The 26,769-nt window shown below is 37.3% G+C and overlaps 1 long non-coding RNA gene across 3 annotated transcripts in view; it reads right to left on the minus strand.

Moving 5' to 3' along the window:
• Window positions 1–25,188, minus strand: part of LOC140512810 (uncharacterized) — a 203,129-nt gene extending 177,941 nt beyond the window's left edge. Inside the window, exon 1 of one of the 3 annotated variants that reach the window (XR_011969925.1) lies at window positions 1–25,188. This is a non-coding gene — a long non-coding RNA (uncharacterized lncRNA). The other 2 variants (XR_011969927.1, XR_011969926.1) reach the window with 2 other exon arrangements.
• Between the last annotated feature and the right edge of the window lie 1,581 nt (window positions 25,189–26,769).

Genomic DNA, 26,769 nt, shown 5'->3' on the forward strand with positions numbered 1-26,769 from the left:
CTACTCAGAAGTTGGGGAGAAAATTAAAACCAGCTCCACTCTCCCACCAAAATCTCTGATATCACCATTAAATTATACTGCATCTTGATGAAGCCAAAAGCTCCTGCCCCTGGATTTGAAAGAATCCTCCTTCCCTGTTTGCTCCATCCAGGGCAAGCTTTTAGGCTCATTAAATCCCCTCTTCTGATAGTGACTCAATGACATCAACATTTGTCCACTGGGAATAAGACTGATACCATCGACTTCTTTAACAGAGACTGTGAAACCAATTGCAAACCTGAGGCAGACTGTGGGAAAATGTTGGTTCTCTGGCTAGTCCCGTATCACTGTTCTCTTTGCTGGGCCAGTAAGTCAGAGAGATAAGTCTCTGCATTCACAAGCGTCCAACTCTCTCTGCCTGGGCTGCCACCACACACGCTGCATGGCAGATGGCCGACTGTGGGCTGAATTTCTTTGCTGGTTTCTTTTTTTTCCAAGTGTGGGATGGAACTGCAGCCAAGTTATTATCTTCACTTTTCTTTCTTGATCAAAGAAACTAACCCATGGCACTGGTGACCTCATCCTTAGGCAGTGAAATGCCTTTCTTTTTCCTGGGCAACTGTAAACAACAAACCAGAGAAAATACCAGCATGTTAAGGAATATGGAGCAGTCCAGATTAGCAGTGACTTCTGAGAAATTCCTAGAGGAATGTTTTCTTGGTGAAGCTGTTCTAATCAAAAATTATTGGGAGCAGGTGGAAGATTTTTGGCTTGCTCACTGACAGGCAAGGGAAGAAGACTGAATGCTTATTACTATACTACAGGATCCAGATCCTATCCTAGATTCTCATCCTGTATAATGTAATGGGTGAAATGTTTCTGGGTCCCACACACATTTCCATTCTAGGCTTAGCTTATAGTCTACTCTCAATTAACCATGGTAATAGTTATTCAGTAGAGCTAAATGACACATACAGATCATATCAACATTTCCTTTTAGCTGGGAACTTCAAATCCCAACCTCAGCAAATCTTAAAAGTTGCTAACAAGGGGCAAAATAATTCTTTTCACTATGTCTTACCCTCTGCAGTTTAATATCAACAGACTAGAAAGGATATGGAAGAAGAAAAACAGAGAAAGGTAATTTGTAGAACTAGATAATCCATTCATTTATTTCATTCATTCAACAAAAATGTATCGATCCCTTGATACATACAGGCCATTGCAGTTGGAATGATATCTGTCATTTCCTCTTCATACCTCTCAAAACAAACATTTTCTATTTCTCTAACGCACTTATCATGTAATATTATTGCATTATAATTACCTATATTTATGTCTTACCTTTCCATATGTTCTATATAATATTCTATAACCTTCTATGTTAACTTCCATAAGGATATGGACTATTGTAACTAAAATCTGTAACGCAACACTAAGAAGTATTCTGCATACACTAAGTGCCTAATAAATGTTTGTTGGATGAATGAATGAATATAAGGATGAAGAAGACATACTCCCTATCTTTAAAGGACTTATGATATGTAAGTCATTTTAAAACTTTGGTGATTTTGATACTTTGAAAGATTTATTATTTTATCTGCTAGGGTAACTCCTCTACCAACACAAACCAAAGGATTTCCATGTTGAATTGTCACAGCCAAAAAATTCATCAGATAGTAACCAATATTCTGATGATAATCTGCTCTAAACTCAGCTAAGATGATCCTAACGTAGCAAATACACCGACAACATACCTGAAGATTTTCCAAATACCACCATACCATGAGAAAGTATAAGAAATAGAATTTCAATGAGGTTATATACAAGATAAAAATGATGCGTTTTTGTCAAATGGATATATGAAGAAATCACTTGAAAAATTTTATGGAGGAAGTAATTTTGAGGGTAGGTGTCTGAACTGGGTCTTAGAGCTGGATAAGATTTCAAAAAATAAAGGAAAGAGGTGGGAAGGAGACAGACATTTCTGCTAGAGGGAGTAGAATGTACAAAGATGCAGAGGGGTAATTTGCAAGATAAGTTCAGTAATCCACATTAGTTGGAGCAGTTGAGCAATCATGGATATGTAGTAGAAAATCAGACTGAAAAGAACCTAGATACGATATTTGTTGTTCGGTCATTTCAGTCCTGTCCCACTCTTGTGACCCCTTTTGGGGTTTTCTTGGCAAAGGTCCTGGAGTGGTTTGCCATTTCCTTCTCCAGTTCATTTTATATATGAGGACACTGAGGCAAACAGGGTTAAGTGACTTGCCCAGGGTCACACAGCTAGTAAGCATGTGAGACCAGGTTTAAAGTTAAGAAGATGAGTCTGCCTGGCACAGATTCTGCATGAGCTGTCTGCCTAGGTGTGATATTTTAGAGCATTGAAGAGATTCATGGAGATTCAGTGGAGAAGTAGGCAAAGCACCAGACCTGGAGTCAGCAAGAACTAACATCAGATCAGGCTTTAGACGCTTACCAGCTGCCTAGGAAAGTCACCTAACTTCTGTCTGCCCTCAGTTTCCTCATCTGTAAAATGGACATACCAGTAGTACCTGCTTCCCAGGGTTGTTGAGGGGATCAAATGAGATAATGTCTATAAAAGGCTTAGCAAACCTTAAAGAGCTATATAAATGCTAGCTATTATTATTAAAGTCCAAGATCCACCGGGCTATTTACTATGTGGCCTCATCTCCTCTGAACCTCTGTTTTCCGTACATTAAATTGTAATAGTAGTAGTAGTAGTAGTAGTAGTAGTAGTAGTAGTAGTAGTAGTAGTAGTAGTAATAGCAGCTAGCATTTATATAAAGCTTTAATGTTTGTGAAGTGGTTTACAAATACCATCTTATTTTATTTTCATAACAACCCAGGGAGATAGATACTATTATTATTTCCATTTCACAGATGAAGAAACTGAGGCAGACAGAAGTTAAGTGACTTGCCCAGGTTAACATAGTAAGTGCATAAGACCAGACTGGAACTTAGATCTTCCTGATTCCAAGTCTAACACTCTGTTCCCTGTACCACCTAGCCACTCTCTGACACCTGGCTCTAAAATGGGGGTAGTTATCCATGTACCACCCACTTCAGTTGGGTTGTTATGAGAACCAAGTAAGATAACGTATGTAAAATATTTACAATCCTTAAAACTCAATACCCATGCCAACTTGAGTGACTCAAATAACAGGCTAAAAAATTTGAACCTGATGAAGAAATTCTGGATTTGCTGACCCATAAAATAACATTTTGCAAAGCAGTGTTTTAGAAAAGTTAAGCTGGCAGCAGTAGCGGAATGAATCAAAAAAGGAAAAGAAACTAAAGGCTGAGATAGCTGGTAGGAGGCTATATTGCATTAGTCCAGGCAAGAGGTTATAAGAGGCTGAAAAAAGGATGACTATATAGAGAATAAAAAGGAAGAGATAGATGACTTCCATATTATGGAAGCAGAATCAATGGAAAGCAGTGAATGACTGGACAAAAGAAGAGTTGGAGGTTGGCTTCATGTTTTCAGATATAAATGACTGGGAAAATGGTCGTGCTACTAACAAAAATAGAGAAATCACAAGCAACTGATGTGGGAGAACAGGAAGGAATGAAAAAGGGAGAAAGTTTAAGAAATGTTGGATTTAAGGTGCTACCAAGATATCCAGATGGCAATGTCCAGTGGGTAGTTAGAAAATCAAGACTGTAATTCAGAAGACCAAATAAGCATGGACATATGTTGAAATGGATAGACACAGAGGTGGAAGACCCATAGAGGTGGATGACAGCTGAAGCTGTCACGTAAATCAAATCTGAGTGGGAGAGAAAGTAGAGGACTAAGAACAGAACTTTAGTGAAGACACACATTTAGTGAGTGGGAGGGAAAAGCAGCAGAAAAAGATAGATGAGTGAGTCACTCCCTCACGACTGAGGAAGTAGTCAGAGAGAAAGAACTAGAACTAGGATGCTACAGTGCTGTGGAACCAAGGACAGAGTTTCAATAAGAAGTGAGAGACAATAATCTGAAAAGAGAAAAGGTGGTTAGCAATTAGGACAGCATAATTAGCCATTTAAAGAGAGTGTTAGAAAAGTTAGATTGTAGAGTATAGAGACAACCATGGATGAATGATAAAGCATTTAATAAGCTCTCATTTTGTTCCTACTCTGGTATGTAAAAGAATGAAATTGTCCTGCCCTCGAAGAGCTTATGTTATAAAAAGGGAAAGGTAGAAGTGGGAGGATAGGGCATGGATGGTTTGGAAGTGGAATGGTTTGGAAATGGTGGTGGGAAGATGAGATGAAAGCAGAGGTATTGTGAGGCTCAAATAAGATAATAGATGTAAAGCACTCTGCAAACCATTAAGTGCTCTATAAATAACAGATGGTGGTATTAGGACAAAGAGGAGGAGTGGTATCAGTGGTGGTGGTTATAGTAGTAGTAGTTGTGGGACTGTTGTTAGCCTACAATAACCAGGCCTCCAATCTGGTGATGACTTCATTTCCTGAGCCTTCTACTGCACTCCTCCTAAGCTCAAGCAGTATTTATGGAGCTATATAGGCATTTACCAATACACCAATACAAAACAATCAATCAGACCCTCATTTGCCCATTTCTGACTTGTAAATATCCACACAAATACTTAATCACAAGTTGCTTCAAATTGACTCCAGCATAGTCCTGGATTAACGCTTGATTCCAAGGAAGATAAACTGAAAATTCACCCATCAGAGCCTAGAGTCATTCTAGGGGCAGAATCCAAAGTTCTAAAGGGAGGAGGAAGGGCCATAAGAATGAAGACCAGAATCCAGGTGTCATGGAAGTATGCATGAATTTTGCTTATTGAGAGAGGGAATCAATTGATATTATTTACTGCACATTTAAGTTACCTTTCAGTTGTGAACCTCATTTCTAGTAAATCACTCCTTTTTGAATGGAAACTTGGACCAGACCCCAAAAGAGCTAATATAGTAGAGTGCTAGCACTCTAGACTTAAGGTTAAGAAAATCCAGGTTCATCCAACATTTATAGTACTAGTTGTGTGATCATGGTCAAGTTCTCTGAGTTTCAGTAGCCCATCTGTCCAGCAGTATTACCAATACCTGTGGCAGCTCCCTCATAAGTATGCTAAAAGGCATCCTAGATTCTTCAGTAAAAATACCAGCTCAATAAAGCCATGTGTTGGGTGACATAGGAGTATAACTCTCCCACTTTTACTCCATCAATGATCCAAAAAATGCACCAGATCCAACAAAGACCAAAAAATACAAAGAGAAACCTCCATAAGCTTTTTCATCTACAAGACTACACAAAAGCACTATCAGAAGCTTCAAACGTTGGAATATGGATAAGTGAGTTCCACCAGAGATGCCAGCACAAGTATAAGATGACAGACTGCAAGTCAGATCACTCAGGCCCCTAATAGGGGAAACATGAAGGAGAAAAGGTTGGAAATGGCAATTGGGAAGTCTGAGGAAGACCCAGAGGGCAGAGAAACAACAGAAGATTACGCAGCATCCTGATCAGGAAAGTTTCAAAGGCACAAAAGACTGCCCAGTACCCTGACCAGAGAAGGTCCATGGGAAATAGAAGCAACATTCCAACTCAGGAAGTCCTGGGGGGAACAGGAGAAAAATTCCTACACTGCTTCAGCAAACACAAAGCTGGGATGAAGACAATCCAATGCCCTGATAAAGGAAATCCAAGGCTACCCAGTGCCTTGATCAAGTAAGTAAGAAGATCAGTCAGTAACCAGATTAAAGGAGTCTCAAACAGTATAGAGACTATCAAATGCCTTAAGGAATATTCAAGGGGATCAGATGATCACCCAGTCCCTTGATCAGGAACAGTCAATCACAGATACCTGACTGGGAATTCTGGAGCCTTCTAGCACTCTGAGTGCAGAAACATTACTGGAAGTAGGAGCCATCAATGGGAACCCAGGAAAGCAAAGTTAGAACCAAACAGGCCCTGACTACACTATTCAAGGTTATGGGAGGGAGTAGAACCTGGATAAGTTCCAAACCAATAACTGAGACTACAAAGAGGGTAAAAAACAAACAGAAAAAAACACTGAACACTTTGAAGAGATATTAAGCGTCAAGAATAATCCAAGAGGAAAATTCCAAAGAGAATATCTTACAACAATCACAGGCAAAGTTTCAGTTTAAAAAATAGCTTGGTTTCAGGAATTGCAAGAGTACCTAAAAGAAATAAAGCAAGAGATTACAAATAAAATTAAAATTGAGGAGGAAAGACAAAAGGAGAATTAATAGTCTAGAACAAAAGGTGACAATTTTACATAAAAAATTGACTACCTGAACATCAGAACAGACCAAAGAGAAATCCATGACTCCACAAGGTATCAAAAAATTAGGAGAAATGGAAAAGATTGAAAAAAAAGACAAGAATGTAAGATATTTACTTTGGGGAAAAACAGCTTTTCTGGAAAACATGGCAAGGAAAAATAATCTAGGAATTATTTAACAACCAGGGAACCACGACCCAAAGAAAATCTTGGATACTGTATTTTAAGAAATTGTAATGAAACTGTCCAGATCTATTAGAACCAAAGAACAAAATGAAAATTCAAAGAAATAAATAAATTCCCAAAATGAAAACTCCCAGTAATACTTTAGCCAAAATACTTTAGTTTCTAGATATAAATAAATAAATAAATACTATAATTAGTCAGAATTGAGGTACTAAGGAAATACTTCGAGGATCACACAGCATTTGCCAGCTACCACTACAAAGAAGAAATATTGGAATATAATATTCCAAAAGTAAACAATCAAGCATTACTCTGAAAAATTGGGCATAATTCTGTTGGGGTTAGGGAGGAAGTATGAAGGGGGGCGTGGAGGGAATTCTTTTATGTTGAGAAGATTTTCAAGCATTTCTGAAGAGAAGATCAGAACTGAGTATAAACTGAAATTCAAACACAGGAGTCAAGAGAAACCTAGAAAGGAAAGTATATTTGAGTAAGAACTCAGTGTCTTCAAGGGTCATAGAGCGAGTTAAATAAGAAAAGCACAGGACATGGAGTGGTTCTGTTTTATTGTTTGTAATGGAAGAAAGAAAAGGAGATCTTCTTACTTTTCATAATTAGGTGCACAAGTAGAAGAATTATACAATATAAATGAAGGGAGGGAAAAATTAATACCACATGAATCTTACTCTTATCTGACCAAGGCAAAGTCAAATACACACACACACACGAATTTGGCTTATAAATTTATTAAACTCTACAAAAGAACAGGAACAAGGAGAAGAGGAATGGTAGTACTGGTGAGGGACTAGTCACAAGCAAAATGAATTTCAATTTTAAAGGGCTGATTTCAAAAGAAGAATTGAAATGAAAAAAAGAGAAAGGGCTCTGACCCAGTAATGAAGATCTGGAGAAAGGGGAGTGAATTTGGGGCAATGAAATTGAAGTAGATAGCTCCAATTACAAATAAGTAACACTCCTCTTTCAAAACTGTCTTCCTCTTTGCAAAGTAAGTAATGAAGATTAATGAGAAGAAAAAGCACATGAATATAGAATGCAAGGAAATATACAATAATAGTCATAGCTATGAATATGAATGGGATGGATGCACTTATAAAATGAAATCTGACAGCAGGATGGACTAGAAAGCAGAAAAAAAGAGATTTGTTATTTACAAGAAACACATTTGAAATATAAAAATTCAGACATAGTTAAAGAACTAGAGCAGAATTTATTGTATCTCAGTCAAACTCAAAAATCAGGGGTAATAATCATGATCTCAGACAAAGCAATAAAAAGAATTTTAAATGAAAAATATAGAATTAAAAGAAATAAATAAAGAAACTTAATGTGCTTAAATGTACCATAGAAAATGAAATAGCATCCATATTAGTATGAGTAAACTGAATAACATAGCATATAAGTACTTAAAGGAAAAGCTTCTCAAATGCAGGGGAAAATAAACAATAAAACTATGATAATTAAGGACATTAAGTATCTATTTCAAACCTAGACAAAAGATTACATTTCTAAACACTCTTATCAATGAAAGGGATGTGGATTAGGAAAACACAAAAGTAGAAATTCTAAAAGTCAAAGGAGAAATTTTTTTCTAATTGAAAGCAAAAAATGAATTGATCAAGCTAGGAGGTAGGAGTGGGAGAGTATGAATAAATCACTACCTAGTCTAATAGTCAATAGGGAGTTCATGGGTTCAAGTCCCTCCTCTGAAACGTTTGTTATGTGACTATAGGCAATTCTATTGCTATAAATTACAAGATAGGTGCCAATCTACACTGATAGAGATTTCCTCACTGGAAGTTTCTCCACCAGTGAGATTATAGATTACATGGGGCAGCTAGGTGGTGCAGTGGATAGAGCATCAGTGAAGGAGTCAGGAGGACCTAAGTTAAAATCTCACCTCAGACACTTGACACTCACTAGCTATGTGACCTTGGGCAAGTCAGTTAACCCCAGTTACCTCATCCTGGGCCATCTCCAGTCATCCTGATGAATGTCTGATCACTGGATTCAGATGGCTCTGGAGGAGAAGTAAGGCTGGTGACCTGCACAGCCCTCCCTCACTCAAAACAAAGTCAAGTGCAAGTCATATCATTATTTCTCTGATGGCATGGTCTTCTTCAGCAACGAAGGACGAAGACACACACACCATACAGGTCACACACACACACACACACACACACACACACACACCCCTTACCTCTTATATTCTCCTAACTGATATCCCTGCTTCTTTCCCCCTTTAATTACTTCTGCACAATGCTGCCAGAATAAATAAAGGAACACTTTGGGATATTATGTCATGTCCTGGATTAAGAAAATTCATCACCTTCCCATTGCCAAACAATTTGGGTTCAAAGGTCTTCTATGATTTACCTTTAGCTGGCATTTGTACAGCATTTTAAGGCTTAAATGAGATTATGTAAATTAAGGGCTTTGAAAACTTTGAAATGGAGATACAGAGAATCCCAGATAATTAGTTGACAGGTAGTTTCATATAATGGATAGCCAGTGGGTCACCCTCAAAAAACAAGAAAACCTGGGTTCAGATCTTGTCTCTGACACTTGCTGACTGTGTGACTTTGTACAAGTTACTTAGTCACTTTCAGTTTCTTCAGGGTTATGGAGAGGCAGAATATGCAAAATATTTTGCGAACCTTCCATTTTTTTCCAATTAGGGATTTTCTCTATGCTCCTCTAAATCTATCAGGTTGTAATCATTCCCATTTTTCTTTACCTAACCGAAGGCTTTCTTCCTATTCTTGACTTCAAGGCTAACCTGCTTCACTGTGGAAGCCCCAGGCCTGTGGCTGAAATCTACTTTTCAACCCCACAATGAGTATTCCTAGACTTCAGGCCTCTAAGGTGCTACCAATTATCTCCCTCATCATAAACTCACTGGCCAGGGACACATGGAAGTTCTTTCCTCTGCTATCCCCCCACCAAGACTCCTGAATGGGAAAAATCCTTTTCCAGACTCCAGAGATTTCTCCAGCTGGACTTCAAGCCCCCAGAAGTTTGCAGCTGCCTCTTTTATGTTCCTGGAGATATCTATGTTTTCAATTTCCCATTTTTCTCAATTACTCAGAGAATGTTTGTCCACCAATCAATCAAGAATCTTCCTTTTCCAGACTAAATCATCTAGGAGGAGAATTATGAAAAGGCAACAAAGGCTTTTTGAAAGAAACCCATTTTAAAGTATATCAGTTATGTTAATACATTCAGTGTTAGGAAGGGCATTGGTTGGAGGAGCCTAAAAGGAAGGTTAGCTAGATAGAACATTCATAGGAAGGAACTTCCAAATCCTTTTGCACCTTTCAAATGATGTTTAGTTTTATGTGCTCTAATGAGTCAATGATGTTTAAATTCTGCTTAAACTCTGTAGAATTTAGCACTTTTACTTAAAAAGCAAAAGGAGTGAGATTTGATTCAGTCTAGTCTTTGGAAGATCAAATCATTTAAAAGCAGTTATTCCTGCCTGGAGATTAATGTAATGGTAGTTCTACAGGAGGCTATAGAGTTGAGAGTCTGAGTGGTATTTCCTTGAAATAGCTTCCTAGTAAGGATGGGAAGCTTCCCCTGCATCTTCCATAACCCCTCTCAGAAACAGAAACTCCAGTGAGGATCACAATCAGGCAATTCTTATGTGATATTTTTACATATAGATTTCTTTCCTTTAGATATCTTTTTCTCTTTCTTGTCTTATTTCTTTCTGGGTACCCTTTCAAATCCAGGTATCAATTGCTACTTCAATCAACATGAGCTTCCATTTGTTTTCCATAAAAATCCCCAGTTCCCATTACTCCTTAAAAAAAAATCACACTACTTACAAGTTTTGTTAATAACTCCTGAGATCAGCGCATGTCATAATCAATTATTTTAGAATTATCTTATCGCAATGATGAAGGTTATCCTGATTCCCTACTGCCCTCTCCATTGCCACCCTCCCTCATTTCTACTGTCCTTTCTCTCCTATTACCTTAGATTTATTTTATATCCATTCTGAGAGATGACATGATATCATGGCTAGAGAGTTTAACTCAGAACCTGGAAGGCCTGGACAAACACTTCTACTTCTGACAAATGCTGGCTGTGTGATCCTGACGAAGTCACAATTTCTCGGTGTTCTAGGCAATTCTTTTAATACTACAATTTACAGTCTATATTGGTAGAGAACATTCCTCACTAGAACTCTACACACAAAGGAAACCACAGGTCCAATTCCTATGCTCTTTACTCTGTGTATTTACTTGTATAAAGGTGTATCTCATTCAGACTCATCAAAGCTGAAAGTTAGTACAGACAGAAACCAGAGACATTGAAATATAAAAAGATTCTTTCAGGTATAAACAAAGAATTCCATACCTTAGAAAAGGTCTGACTCTTGAATAGCTAAAGAAATAACTGAGTCTACTGACTGATTGTTAAGGGAAAGCACACTGGTGAGGGTTCCTGATCACCAGCTTAAGAGGCTATCCTCTTATCCTAGGATAACCCTAGATCCCTTAGAGTGGTCACAGCCACCCTCTGGGGACCCAAAGTGTAAGCGGATAGGGGGAGTTGAAAGAGGATCTTACATTAATATATGGATATGCTATTTTCACAAATAGAATGCAATCTCCTTAAGAACAAGAAATATTTCATTCTTGGTATGTCCAAGACATAGCACAGTGCTTGGCATATAGTAGGTGCTTAAAATAGGCTGATTGAATGACCTCTTTGCAGGAAGAAATTTCTGATTTTAGTACATAAGTACAAAATCCCCTATTATCAATGGCAATGGAATTTTGTAAGCAAAAATAGAAATTAAGATGGTAATGCAGTATGTTACCTATGAAGACTACATTCAAGTGTACTTAAGACTTAAGTGATTGTTTAAAATGTCAAGTAAAGGTCAAGGCTTAGAGATATGTGTCAAGACCAAGAATTTGAAGTCTAAGGATCCTTGACAGCACTGGCCATATGAAGACTATAGAAACTTCCAGTTTCTATGTGAAATAGAAAAGTCTTAGACTTAGAAAGTCTATGACAACTGAGGTGACGCATATAAGTAACAGAATCAGGATTCCAACCAAGATCTTCTGAGTTAAAATCCACTACTTCTTTCACTATACCACATATCTGATATGTAGGGTCCGGATACATATATCACCTTCCTCTCCCTATACCCTGCACACTCATGGTCTACCAGGACGTAGGATATATGTTAAATGAGACCAGGGGTAGGAAAAAAACTACTGTTAGGGTATCTCAACATAAAACAGAATCTCAAACATCCAAGATCTCATGAGTTTATGTGCAGAGTTGAAATGTTTGGGGTTTTATGGGTTAATTTTCTAATCTGGCTTGAATTTGTCATCTGTGTTGTGATCATTTAAAAAAAAACATTTACTTATTACTGATGTTTTATTCTTTATTTTAAGAATGAAATTATCCAAGTGTGATGGTACATAGCTGTAGTCCCTAGTATAGGTTAAGAATGATGGATCCTTCGAGTTCTGGAGTTTTAAGCTTCAGTAGGACTAAAACCAATTAGCTCACTAAGTCTCCTGGGAGCAGAGGGTCATCAAGTTACCCAAGGACAGATGAACCGGGCCATGCTGGAAAAAGACAGCATATTAAAACTCCTCTGCTCATCAGTATCAGCACTGGACCCATAACTATAACCAGATCCAAACTAGTTTAAAGATTAATTGCTTTAAAAATATAGTATGAGCTTCAGCTATGAAAAGTAAATGAACAGGATTTTAAACTTAGGTTTTTGTTTGGTTGCTTTTTAGAAAAACCAAGAAGAAAAGCAGGGGAGCATGCATATATTAAGCTACTACTCTGTATGAAGCATTGTGCTAAGTCTTTTTATAAATGTTATCTCCTCATAGCAACTCTATATGGTAGGTGCTATTATTATTATCTCCTTTTACAGCTGAGGAAACTGAGGCAGAAAAGATTAAGTGACTTACCCAGAGTCACACAACTAATACGTTTTTGTGAATAAATTTAAACTCAGATCTTGCTCACTGTAGGTCCAGCACTCTATGCACTGTACCACCTAGCTGCCACTAGAAAGCTGATTTTAATCAATTTTGAGATTCTTCTTATTTACTACATGGAGAAGAATTTTCTGTATGTATGAAAGTTGCAGGGAAGCCAAATTGCACAATGCAGAGAGCACCAGGTCTGGAGTCAGGAAGACCTGAGTTCAAATCCAGCCTCAGACACTTACTAGTTGTGTGACCCTGGGCAAGTCACTTAACCCTGTTTGCCTCAGTTTCCTCATCTGTAAAATGAGTTGGAAAAGGAAATGGCAAATCATTCTAGTATCTTTGCCAAGAAAATCCAAGAGTTGGTCACAACCAAAATGACAACAAAAATTACATGAAAGTTGTGTCCATCGCAGCAGAAGAATTGGTAGAGTGGCTGTTGGCCAAGATATTGGCAATGACATTACCGAAATGTCACTGGATTTGGAGTCAGAGTACCCGAGGTCAAATTCTATTTCTGACCCTTATTATTTATATGACATCACACAAGTTATTTCACTCTTCAAGCCTCGGTTTTCTCTTCTGAGGGTATTGGAATAGATCAAGAGTGGAGAACTCTCAGCTTTGAGGCCACATGTGGCCTTGTAGGTCCTTGGGTGTGACCTTTTGACTGAGTCCAAATTTTACAGAACAAATCCTTTTATTAAAGGGATTTGTTCTATGAAGTTTAGATTCACTCATTAGGACAGAGTCTTTTTCAGTTAAATTTGTGGTTCTATGTCAGACAGGTATTAAAATTTCCCCAGAAAACTCTAAGGGAAAGTATGAGTTTCTCTTTCACCCCAGCCACCACTGGTAGTAAGAGATCACACAAAGCATGTAAAGGATGTGGTAAAAAGAAAGGTAAAGTTCAAGGCCAGATCATTAGTCCACCTGTCCAACCTTACTCATACTTCATTAAGGAGTCAGCCTTTGGTTCTTAGTGACTTTTCCAGAAGACAGAACATTTCTTTCTCTTTAAATTCACAGATGCTGCCCAGGAGCCTCTGGGCTTCCTAGAATTTTTATTAAGCATGATAGATATTCCAGGAGTAATTTTTAGGCCACTTTTACTAGTAGTGATAGCTCCCAGGCATGATTTTTAGCCCTTGAAAATAAATGGCTTTGTGATATGCTGATCAACTTGAAATTGTATGAGCATATCATTTAAATATTTAAAACTATTAGCCATATGCACTTCCAGTTGTTTTAAGACAACCTAAAATCCTCCTTTTCTGTATATCACAACGTAATAGATTTAAACCTCAAAGAGACCCCAGATTTCTTGGCCAGTTCCCTGATTTTAAAGATGAAAAACTGAGGACTAGGGAGGTTCCGTATATAAAGGGGGAAGGCCTTGAATCTCCTCGATTCCAACCCACATGGAGGCTCAGTGAATCTGTTTTAGGACATGTATAATACAGTGGCCCTTCCCTCTGCTGCAAAGCATATGTTGGTATCCTGTTTCCTGTCATCTTACCACAGGATGACAAACAGTCTTTTAAATGACAGCTGAGCCAGAACTGAGAGTACATACAAAAAATGAAAAGGACTACCTCTCCCTCTCTTCCCTGGTTGCTTTTGAGTGAAGACAGAGAACGGCTATGTGACTTCAGATATGACAGGCCTTGCATCCTATCTCCTACCCAGCTTCTCTGTGTCTATCAATGCACAGTGTTTCACGACCAGGAAAGATATTGGTATGCCACACTGAGAAGGGAACTTTGTGGGAACTCTGCCAAAAGAGAAAAGGCCTCCCAGAACCAGAAACTAACTACCTCTTTATAGGAGAGGGGAATTTTTTAAACTAGCCACTTTAAGCTTGAGCCCACTCTCCTTAGGGACCAAATGCAGAGAGCACAACATGTCCCCCTGTTTGAAAGATGTTTTTGTGCTTCTGCTTTTGCTATACTTCCTTAATAAATATCTCCTTATAAAAACTTGTTGGTATCAACAGTCTTATTGATATTGGGGAAATACTGACTGGTTAATTGATATTAGAGTGTGTTCCAGTTAGACACTCATAGGCAATCATTCTAGAGAAACCTCTAATTCATCAAATTTACCCCGAGTATTCTGCAGGGAGCAATGGTCACCAACCCTCTGGGGACCCAACTTGTTAGTGTAAGTGGGAATTGGGTGAAAGGATGCAGAGAGTTAGAACTGCCCAAAATTACACTTACAGGAAATATTAAAACAGAATATGAAAGCAAGTCTTCTGATTCCAGAAGCCAGTATTCTCTCCTTACCCTACCTTCCTTCTCCTAGAGCACTTCTACTGGTCTGTCCCATAACATGAGATAGTTCCAAAAATCACTGATTTCAAAGTTTTGGGGTCCCCCAAGTTGAAAGCTTTGTCAGTGAACACAAAGGCCCATGGGAATAGGAATGTCCAATAGAAGTTCCCTTTACTTTTTCACTTAATGTCAGTCTCAGAACATTTCTGTCATTCTAGGTTCAGGGCTCCCACCAGCACCCCAGAAATATGAAGAATCAAGGAAATTACTTGAACTATTAAAGTTTTGGTTTTTTGAATGAGATTTTCCTCATTTTTTGACAAGGTTTTTTCCTGAAAATTTTGGCAGGTTTTCTTCCTGCAAAAACGTCGTCAGTTCGGTCCTTGTCTATTATTAGAGTCTATAATTCTTATGTGTATTATCATTCTTACATATAATAATTTGCTTGTGATCACATGACCTAATCCTGGAGATTCACTTTGTACTTTTCCTTAAAAAAGATGTACAAAAGAGTGAGTTGTTTCCTTATTATAAGCCTCCCACACAGCCATCACTGTTGCTGCACTTTCCTATATAACGCAACGTGTATGAATGTGAGTATATATGTATATGCATATATTTTTATTACATCATGCTATCACTTCATTCTTTGAATTTCCCAAGGGAAATAAATGCCTATGTTTCAAAGATATTATTGCCTTCTCTGACTATTAGTAGGAGGTGAGTCAAGAAAAAGCAAATCCATGCCTCATGATGTGCAATTCATGGATTTGGGGTTTGTGATTATTTTTAAAAATTTTTATCAACAAGCTACATGTAATGAATTATTTACTTCTAAAATTTTTAACCAACAACCTATATGTAGTGAATGCCCAGTTGAAAAGAGCCCACAGAAAAGCAGACCCATTGACAGTGGCTGAATTATCAATGCGGTTGATCTTAACTGTTATGGGGGAAACCACCTTTACTCTACGTAGTTTAGATATTATTCATATTCTAAGAACATAGGTATATAAATAGCATTGACAGAAAACAATTTATGGTTTTATTTTTTGTTTTTTCCATTCGGTTTAAACAAGGTGGTTTTGCATTTCCTTGAAGTGGAAAAAATAACTTCTGTAGAGTGTAGTGTAAAAAAAAACTGACTGATGGGGAAATTATTCCTGACCTATTTTAATTCAAATTCTATTACAACAAAAAACTCTTAATATCCATATTTATTGAGCAAGGTTTTATCTCCTGGTGCCACATCTACTACAAAACTCTAGTACAAGATAATTCAGATTTTCCCTTGTTATAATCTCTATTTTTCAAAATTGTTTTCATTTTATTGATGGTATGATTTACAATAAAAGGTACTGCCATTAGTGACTACCAATGGAGAGTACTTCCTCTACAACATAAAAGAAATTGAGATCACCATCTCTACCATAATTTTTCAATAGATCCATGATTTCATTAGTATGAGTACTCTATCCTCCAGTACAGACCAAAACCCAACCATACCTTTTCATCTCATGCGATTCTGTTCCATATCTTTCTATAACTCTAATGAAATTGCCATAAATGAGGTCTGCCCAACATACTGGAGTCCTTTTTGTAGAGATTGTAAATTCGGCTCCCTACAGATGAGGATATTTGAGTCCCTGAGAGGTGTATGGAGATGTTTTCTCCTGGTGATTTATTCTACTTTTTAATTCTAGAGGGACATTTTACACTAAAAGACTCATCTTGGGAATCTACCTAAATGGCATGGAAGAGAACTAGCCTTTGTTTCATGAAATTTTGATGATAAATCAATTTTATTTATAAGTATTTGCTTAATGTGATCTAGCTCTTTGTAAGTGTTCATTTATTTTCTCTTTTGATACCCAAACATGTGTTGATCATATTCACTTATTCAGTACATGATAAAGTTCTTTGAAGGTAGAAGAAAATAATGTATGTAAATTCATTATAATACCCCAAATAATAAACAAATGACATTTGACATTTTCTGAAATTTAAAACTACCTCAGACAGAAATGTCCTAATATGAATTAAAATGACAAAGCAAACAGGAAGTATGCCATTGGACACGTTTTTTCTTCTACAAAATTGGGAAAGAAAACCATTATGACTTCACTGACTTTGAAGCAAGCAAGAAAGAGAAACATACGCAAAAATCATCAAGCTTTGAATTGTGTTTCATGGAGTCCAAAGAGGAGAAAATTGTTCTTATCCCAGATGTGTTTTTCTCATGGATGGCTTGGGCCCATTTTTATCCCTTGGAGAATTAGCGAATGTGGGAATACAGGCTCCAAGGCAAACCAGTTGGCCTGTTTTCAGTTTCTAACACATACTCCAGAGTTCATATTCTGGTCATCAGAGGGAAACTACAAAAAATAAAGCTAGACATGACAGCAGATCATCCATTAGCTTAACCTTGTCAGGTGGGGATGAAACCGGAAGTTCTTTGTGACCCTGACAGGATTATTCTCCCATGAAGAAAATATACTGCAGAAGAGATAGTGAGAAAGTTAATGAAGTCTGTACTCTACCATGGTCAAGATCAGAGAGAAGTGATATGCTCATTATATATTTCAGCAGACTGATCTATTTCAGGAAGCTTTTTTTTTTTAACTTTCTTTAAAACAGTTTACAGAGAATTGATTGAGGTCAATGTGAGTCACCTAGAAAGATAGCATTTTTAATTGTACAAATGGCATTCTTGCTGTCTTAATCCAAAGGTTAACGCAGAGTAAAGAACTACCTTGATGATCCACAAAAGAATGATGACTTCAGAATGTCTCAAATACACAGTCCTCTGTAGCCTTTTTTCTACCTTTATATTTAATTTTATATTTATATAAAATTTTTATATTTGAATAGGCCTAGGAATTTCTGGGTTTTGTAAACAACACTCTTACGCTGAATAAGATCCAAAAGCATGTAAAAAGAATCACATATCACAGAAATATGCTATGTCTTTTTTTAAACTGAAACTTAAATTCATTTGAAAGGAGGACAGAGTCTCCAAATTCCCTTCACTGTGCTCAGTAAATGTTTATTTAATTAAAGCTACAGTGGTAACATTTAAAACACACACACATACACAGTCATACGCTGACTGACACATAACAGGTGTTTGATAAGTATTTGCTGGTTGGTCTTGTCTGGCACAGTTACCCATAAAAATTGAGAAGATGACATGCCACAGGAGACGGTCGATTAGTTGATTAACAGGTCATCTTGAAAGGAGCCAAATATTTTAATCACCAAGTTGCCTGAATATGGGAAGGAGCTCTGATTTTTTAGGCCTAGGGAGTTTGGAGTGTGGGAACTGCTTCATCTTTGACTTAGGAGATAAATCCTAGGGAGTTCCCTCCTGTACCTAAAGCTTAAGTGCTTGCCCAGACTCACACAGCTAGTAAGTTTCAGAGGCAGAACTTTCACCCAGGTCCTTCTGAGACAGACTGCCTCTTTAATCAGAAAGTTAAACCAAACTATTTCCATAGGAAAAAAGTTGCAGTTTGTCTGATGCTAAAGAAAATCACTCAAGGAAAGGCTTCACTTAAGTGTTGTTTATACTGACCTTCGAAAAAAACTAAGGATTCTAAGAGACCAGGGTGAATTCCAGGAGAGGATCTTCTAGGGGTGGCAAACAGCCTTTGTGGAGGAAAATAGAAATGGGGCACGAAATGTTATGGGTGAGAATCAGTTTGACTGGACCGTAGGATGTGTGAAGAGAAGCCTGGAAAAGTAAATTGGAGCCAGGTTGTAAAGTGCTTTAAATGCCAAAGAGAAGAATCTGTGTTTGATTTTAGAAGTAACAGCCAAGGGGAATTTTATTGATTAATGTACGAAGTTGTGAAAACTGTGCTTTAGGAATATCACCATGGCAGCCTTGTGAGGATGCATTGGAGAGGGAGAAAGCTGAGGCAGGGAAACCAGTTAGAAAGAATACGGTAAAAGACCAAGTAAGAGGTGGTAAAGGCTAGAACCAGGGTTGTGGCCATGCATGTTTGTGGAGAAAAAGAGACAAGGAGTTGTGAAGGTGGAATCACTGAATATACTCTGCCAGTTTGAATCTTAGAAAACCCAGAACCAAAAAGTTCTTAACAGAGGAACACACACACACACACACACACACACACACACACACACACATCACTGTGTCATCTTTTTAAAAGTCTTGTGGACTTTGCAACCTATCAGGACCCTGACAACTGTCTTTCACAATATGTAAAGCTTTCTAGCTTTCAATTCCATCCCTAAGGCACCTAGCAGAAAATTAAAGGGAAAATTTACCATTAGCATGGTTCTTCATACATAGTAGATGCTTAATAAATGTGGATTGATTATTTAAAAAGTCAACAGATGCCTTTAGCCCTTGAGGGACTTGGCCCAAACTAGATAACTCATTTTTTACTGGATATCTACACTCTAGTCAATTAGACTACTTTGGTGTCCCCTGAACAGACCAGGTCCTTTCTTCCCTGTTTGCCTTTACTCATGCTATAACAGGTCCCTATGACTTTTGTGTCAGGGTTCCCAGTATTAAGTATGAAGAAAGATACCCAGGAGTACTGACTAGAGGTCTTTCCTCCACAAATTGCCCATTTTAGCATAGATTGAACCAATGACCCTCTCACAGTCTACTAAATAGATGGGTGTGTGATGTAAATGTGGTTTCCAAGCCACCTCACATTGTTTGCTGGTGTTATTTTAATTGTTAAGAAACTTAAGGTCTGATTTTAGGTTTTCCTTTTGCAAATTAAAAACAGGAAATGCCTAATGCACAACATTGCAGAACATCTATTTTACAGTAGCAGAATCAAAATATCAATAACATTACATGAAGGAACATGAACATCCTCTGATTTAATTAAGTCTTCTGACATTTTTAGATAGCAATGATAAGTTATGTCGTACATAGTGAGATTTTCAAGGCTATATATGAAGAAAAGGACTTTTGGGGAGAAAAAAATATATTAAAGTCACAAAATGATTTGACATAGTAGGATCTTAGAAAATCTAGCAGCACTTGTGCAAATTTCTGGACTTCTTTTTCTCCAAAAAATGCAATGCTTTCTCTGGATCCTGAATTTTTTGGAGGGAAGGAAATCTAAAAAAATAGTACTTAGTCTGGCAACATTCATTCAGGTTGACCTCTCATACCTTTGCAGTCTAACAGTGAGTCAAAGTTCTATGCCAGTAAAACTCTGAATACTCATTTCCCTTCTCTGACAGCCACTGGTTCCTAATGGATGGTGACTTGTGCCCCCTTGACCTACTATGATTTTTCAAGCTAAAGAACAGGAATCATATTTCTTGAGTTTTCCATACTTAATCATGTTGTCCCTTCCACTCACAATCTTTTGTACCTCAGTCCTCACAGTCGGGGAGGTGACTCTGGGCTGTTTAAGGCCATGCCAATGGAGCACAAGCCCTGGTTAGTCCAATCAAATTGGAAAGGTTTCAATTACAAATTCGGTGACAGACCAAATGCCTGCTACTCAAATGCCAGCCTAGCTGGGTTCAGAAAGACTCATCCTTTGGTTGGTTTTGCATTTTTCAGCCCCAGTTACTCTTATACACTAGGAATAACCACACTAAAGAAATCATGAATCCTTGGAGTATTATTTTTCTAATATTTATTTATATATTTCCAAAATATGAGACTTTAAAAACTATTTTTTGTTTAGACAAGTATTTGTTATCTCTCCTTGCTCCACCTAAACAATAAAAAAAAAAACTCATTAAGAAAAATGCAGAGCCCAGCAAGAAAAATTCCTACATTGGCCATGTCCAAAAATGTTTTTCTCATTCTGCATTTTAATTCCATCACCTCTCTGGCAGGAAGTGGGTACCATGATTCATCTTCAGTCCTCTGGACGTGGGGTTTATCATTGTAACAATCAGTGTTGTTTTTCTTTATTATGTTGTGATTGTATAAATTGTTCTCCTGGTTCTGCTCATGTTACTCTGCATCAGTTCACAGAGATCTTCCCAGCTTCCTCTGAAACTACTTATTTCATCATTTCTTATGGCATAGCAATATTCCACTACATTTATATGCCACAACTGGTTTAGCCATTCCTCAACAGGTAGGCACTTCGTTAATTTCCAATTTGATCCTATTACAAAAAGGAATGTTATAATTATTTTTGTACATATGGGTCTTTTTCTCTTTTTCTTTGACCTCTCTAGGATATGGTTCTTGTAGTCATATACCTAGTTCAAGAGATAAGTGTAGTCTAGTGACTTTGGGGACATAGTTCCAAATTGTTTTCCAGCATGGCTAGAAATTCACAGCTCCATCAACACTGCATTAATATGCTTTTTTTCCCATAGCCTCTTGAACATTTGTCATGGAACCCCTTTTATCTGACTATAGTAGTTTCCTAAATTTTCACTTTACCTAGTTTCCAGTCACTATCATAAATTCACTCTCTTTACTAACATAACCAGCTTGCTCCTCACTCTTACATCCTAGGAACATATTCTAATATCAAGAGCAAATAACCACTTTGGCTATTTATTAGGTATCTATTATGTTCCAGGTGCTATCCTAGGTACAAAGATAAAAAGTGGGGTATATTTGGAATTCTCTGTACTTGAAATTAGCCATTTCAACACAGTTCATAATTTAGAGGTAGCATGGAGTACAGGATAGAGGATGGCTCAAAGCCAGCTCTCTGACAACCCTACATGATTCTGAGCAACCACTTAACCTCAGTGCCCTCAGTGACTACATGTTGCAGAAAAGGTGCTAACGTGCAATAGTACAGGGAGTTTCCATACCTATATCAATATATGATATAATATAATATGTCCCTATGCCAATGTAATCACAGGTTGAGTTTCTAGCCCCATCCTACATGAGTAATATGAAAATAAACCAAACATCACTCCAACTTTATAATATGTAGCAGTCTCACAAACAGAGAACATAGGCACAAAAGAAGAGATTTGTGTAAGACAGACTGAAGTCTATTCAATGTCTAAATCCATGGTCAACTGAGACCATCAGGGAAAGTTTTGTGAATGAGGTGGGAACTCATTTTAATGTTAAATGATGGCTGGGACTTCGACATGGGAAAAGACGAACAATAACCAACAACTCATTACAGCATGAGCAAAGGCAAGCAAGAAAGAAAGGACATCTGTTCAGGGGACACCAAGTAGCCTGACTGGTTAGAGTGTAGATATCCAGTGAAAAATGATTTGTCTCATTTGGTCCAAGTCCCTCTTTGCAGCATTTTGCTAGAGTAGTATTGTTAAGGTTAAGTTTTCTACTTCCCTGTTCATTTTCCTTCTCTGCTCTTTATTAGTCCCTCTTTACTAGAAAATATTTTTTATTTAGAAAATATTTTCATTTTAATTGTCCAATAAAATAACAGGGTGATCTTCCATTGGTATCATACTGACTCCTACTCTCAAATAATGCATAAAGTTGAGATCTGGGGGGTCTCAGTGTCTTCAAATGAAGCATGGGTACTCCCACCCATTGGGTGCTACCTACCGAAGGCATGGAGGTGACACAAGACTGTCCCTGCTATGTTCCTTCTTTGCCTTGTGTGGGATGGTATTTTTCATCTTCCTCCACTGCATTATGGTAGAGCATGTCAAAAAGAATGTTATGAAACAAGACTAAAATGGTTTGGCAATATTAAATTGCGGAGGCAAACCCTTAAATGCCAAGCGAGGGCCTTAAGCTGTCATTAATCAAAAAGGAGGAGCCATTTAATGTTTTATACAAGAAAGTAACATGACCCAGTCTGTGATTAAGGGAAATGTCTAACAGTTCTGCTAATTCAGGATAAGAGCAGAGAAAGGGGGAGGCAGAAAGTCCTGTGAAGAGGTTTTTCTCATTGTCTAGGCAGCTGGAAAGAAGGGTTCACTATAAAGTAGTGATTTGGGGAATTGAGATTAAATAACGGTTTATGAGAGTTATTATGAAGGCAAAATCATGGGACTTAGTAATGATGGGTGTTAAAGATGAAGAAGGGTATGTGAAAAGTATCACCAGAGTTAGATGATTCCAAAGAGAAGGGATAAAAAAATTATCCTAAAGTCTAACAATGTAGTCATGTTCTATTATGGATATAGTATATATGTCAGATAATTCTTGAAATAATGAAAAGTATTGGGTTCTTGGGGGTAAAAGCCTTTCCTTCAGGTTTGTCCAACTTGGTTTTGGATCTTTCAAAGTCACAGATTTTGTAATATGAAGAATCCAATAAATATAATCAGATAAATCTGCTTTATATTTAGGCTTATGTTCTTTTTGAAAATTGTGTTGCCTTAATTTTCAGATAATTATACTCCTTTGTTCCATACCAAGTAGCACTTCACCTTCCTTAGTGTTTACATCTTCAGATAATTGCAGATGATTATCATGGCCCACCTTACTTGTCATGCAGCCAAAGTCTAGCTATTGAAGTCTTTTAATCTACCCTCATAGATCAGTCCCCTCAACCCCTCCATCATCTTCCTGCCTTCTTGTCTGTACTCTTTCCAACTTAATGTCTAAATCTTTGCTGTGCTGTTATTGCCAGAACAAATGTGGTATCCCAGATGCCAGTTCACCAGAGTCAATTGCATGCTTCAGGGTAAATCCTTAGTGCCAGCATCCTCCAAATTCCATTGGATCTATTCCTCTCCTCTTCCTTTTCTTTCACTTCCTACCCCCATATTAAGGGTGGATCCTAATGATTTTATTTACTAGGGCCATTCCCTCTTCTATTGCATCTATTGGGGTCATTATAATGAGATTTCTTTCTCTTTACTCTCCTCTAAATAATATGCAACAAATAGTAAGATTGAAAAGAAGGAACAGGAATAAAAGAATGGGGGGGGGAGGAATACTAAAGCAACAAAATTATTTGGAATTGGATGATAAGAAGAAAAGCTCAAAAGGACCTTAGAAATCATCTCATCCACTCTCCACACCCTTCTATAGATGAGAAAATTGCTCAAAGTCACGTGGGCAGTAAAAGGTAGATTCAAGATCTGAACAATTCTTCTGACTCCAAGTCCAATATTCTTTTTGTTAAACAATATAAACATAACATTGTAAAGAACTGCTAGAAATTATCTAGATGTATTTTTTTTCTCCTCCAGAAGTTTCAAAACTAGATGTTGAGCCCGAGTATATTTACTGTATTTTTTTAAATATACCTCACTAAAAACAACCAAGATATGTCCAAGAAAAGAAGAATAATTCAAGCATTAACTAATTGGAGACTTCTTCACATTATATTGTTAACTTTAATTAGCTGTTTGTTTGAACCAGTTCCTTTTCCTTCACTGGCATCATCAGTATCTAACAAGAAACAATCATATCTTTAAAGTTCATTTTTTTATTTCACTTATTGAATTTTAAATGCAGACATTTTCATATGTAAATAGTTAGATTAAAGTATGAAATATAACTTAAAGAAACATTTAGTCTTTGGAATTGAGATAAAAGTAAAAAAGTCTAGAGCAATCTGTCACTGTTTGCTTACTTTTTTTGTTGTAGATATTCTGCATTATGTGGGTCTTTAACATACACCTTTGGAGAAATGTGCCTTAATAGGAAATTTTGTAGATGAAATTTGAAGGGGAACAAAGGACATAAATGTGAAGTGGAACAAACCTACAACAATCTATTATTGTTACTAACTGTAGAGGAACAATGACTTTTGGAACTCTCAGAACTTTTTACCTGATGTGTGATGAAATAAAATGAAAATGGCTCGCAAAAAAAATGAAATTAGGAAGGTATCCAGAAATTGATTTTCATTTATTTGTCTATTTGAGACTAGCTATCTCAACCAGACTGGAAAAGCAGCAATATCACCAGCCCAGTCCCAATCCTGATCAGCCCTGAAGGTTTAATCTGTTTTGTTTTTTCAATCTGAGGCAGTTCACCCATCCTGATGCAGGTTAGTGGCCAGCCCTCTATCCTCTTTCATCCCCTTAGTTTGGCCCCCTAATCAGCTTTAGCCTGACTAAAGCTCAGAACTCCTAAATTCAAGGTACCCACCAGCCTCAGCATCCTCAGTAACAGGGATTATAGATATTTATCATTACACTTGTCCCCACAGATTGATTTTGAAAGATATCACAAAGATGGGAATATGTCAAAAAGAATTCAAGCAATCATGGATGACAGAATTACCGGAGAAAGGTAAACAAGAAAACAGTACTAATTACTGACCCATCTGCTTATAAAAATCTTTACATGTATATTCCAAGAATGTATTTCAGGATATATTTGATGAAAATATGAAAATAAAAAAGGAGTTTTTGCAGACAATTCTTTGCAATAGATGATATCTTCACATTCACACAACTGGACAAGAATACCTGTTTTGTTTTGTTTTGTCTTTTTTTCATTTATTTTTATATATTTGTGTTGTTTTCTTTTTTTAATTTATTTATTTATTTTAAGCTTTCAACATTCATTTCCACAAAATTTTTGAGTTCCAAATTTTCTCCCCATCTCCCCCCTTCCCCCACCCCAAAACGCCGAGCATTCTAATTGCCCCTACCACCAATCTGCCCTCCCTTCTAACATCCCTCCCTTCCTTTTTCTCCATCTTCTCTTTTGTCCTATAGGGCAAGATAAATTTCTTTACCCCATTACCTGTATTTCTTATTTCCCAGTTGTATGAAAGAACAATACTCAGCAGTTGTTCCTAAAACTTTGAGATCCAATGTCTCTTCTTTCCACCCTCCCCACCCATCCCCACTGAGAAGGCATGCAATTCAATATAGGCTATATATGTGTAGTTTTGCAAATGACTTCCATAATAGTTATGTTATGTAACACTAACTGTATTTCCCTCCATCCTATCTTGCCCCCCATTTCTTCTATTCTCTCTTTTGACCTTGACCCTCCCCAACAGTGTTGACTTCTAATTGCTCCCTCTTCTCATTGCCCTCCCTTCCATCATCCTCCACACCATGCTTATCCCCTTCTTCCCCACTTTCCTATATTATACGATAGGTTTTCATACCAAAATGAGTGTGCATTTCATTCCTTCCTTGAGTCAAATGTGATGAGAGCAAGCTTTACATTTTCCCTCTCACCTCCCCTCTTTTTCCTTCAATTAAAAAGTCTTTTTCTTGCCTCTTTTATAAGAGATAATTTGCCCCATTCCATTTCTCCCTTTCTCCTCCCAATATATTCCTCTCTCACCCCTTAATTTTAATTTTTTAGACATGATCCTTTCCTATTCAACTCACCCTGTGCTCTGTCTCTCTCTATATATATGTGTGCATGTGTGTGTGTGTGTGTGTGTGTGTGTGTGTGTGTGTGTAATCCCACCAACTACCCAGATACTGAAAAAAGTTTCAAGAATTACAAATATTGTCTTTCCATGTAGGAATGTAAACAGTTCAACTTTAGTAAGTCCCTTATGAGTTTTCTTTCCTGTTTACCTTTTCATGTTTCTCTTGATTCTTGTGTTTGAAAGTCAAATTTTCTTTTCAGCTCTGGTCTATTCATCAAGAATGCTTGAAAGTCCTCTATTTCACTGAAAGACCATTTTTTCCCCTGAAGTATTATACTCAGTTTTGCTAGGTGGGTGATTCTTGGTTTTAGTCCTAGTTCTTTTGACTTTTGGAATATCATGTTCCAAGCTCTGAAGTCCCTTAATGTAGAAGCTGCTAGATCTTGTGTTATCCTGATTGTATTTCCACAATACTCAAACTGTTTCTTTGTAGCTGCTTGCAATATTTTCTCTTTGACCTGGGAACTCTGGAATTTGGCTACAATGTTCCTAAGAGTTTCTCTTTTTGGATCTCTTTCCAGAGGTGATTGGTGGATTCTTTCAAAATTTATCTTGCCCTCCAGTTCCAGAATCTCAGGGCAGTTTTCCTTGATAATTTTATGAAAGATGATGTCTAGGCTCTTTTTTGGTTATGGCTTTCAGGCAGTCCTATAATTTTTAAATTGTCTCTCCTGGATCTATTTTCCAGGTCAGTTGTTTTTCCAATGAGACATTTCACATTATCTTCTATTTTTTCATTCTTTTGGTTTTGTTTTGTGATTTCTTGATTTCTCAT

Source organism: Notamacropus eugenii, chromosome 6 (assembly GCF_028372415.1).
Source record: "Notamacropus eugenii isolate mMacEug1 chromosome 6, mMacEug1.pri_v2, whole genome shotgun sequence".
In the NCBI taxonomy this organism is placed as follows: domain Eukaryota; kingdom Metazoa; phylum Chordata; class Mammalia; order Diprotodontia; family Macropodidae; genus Notamacropus; species Notamacropus eugenii.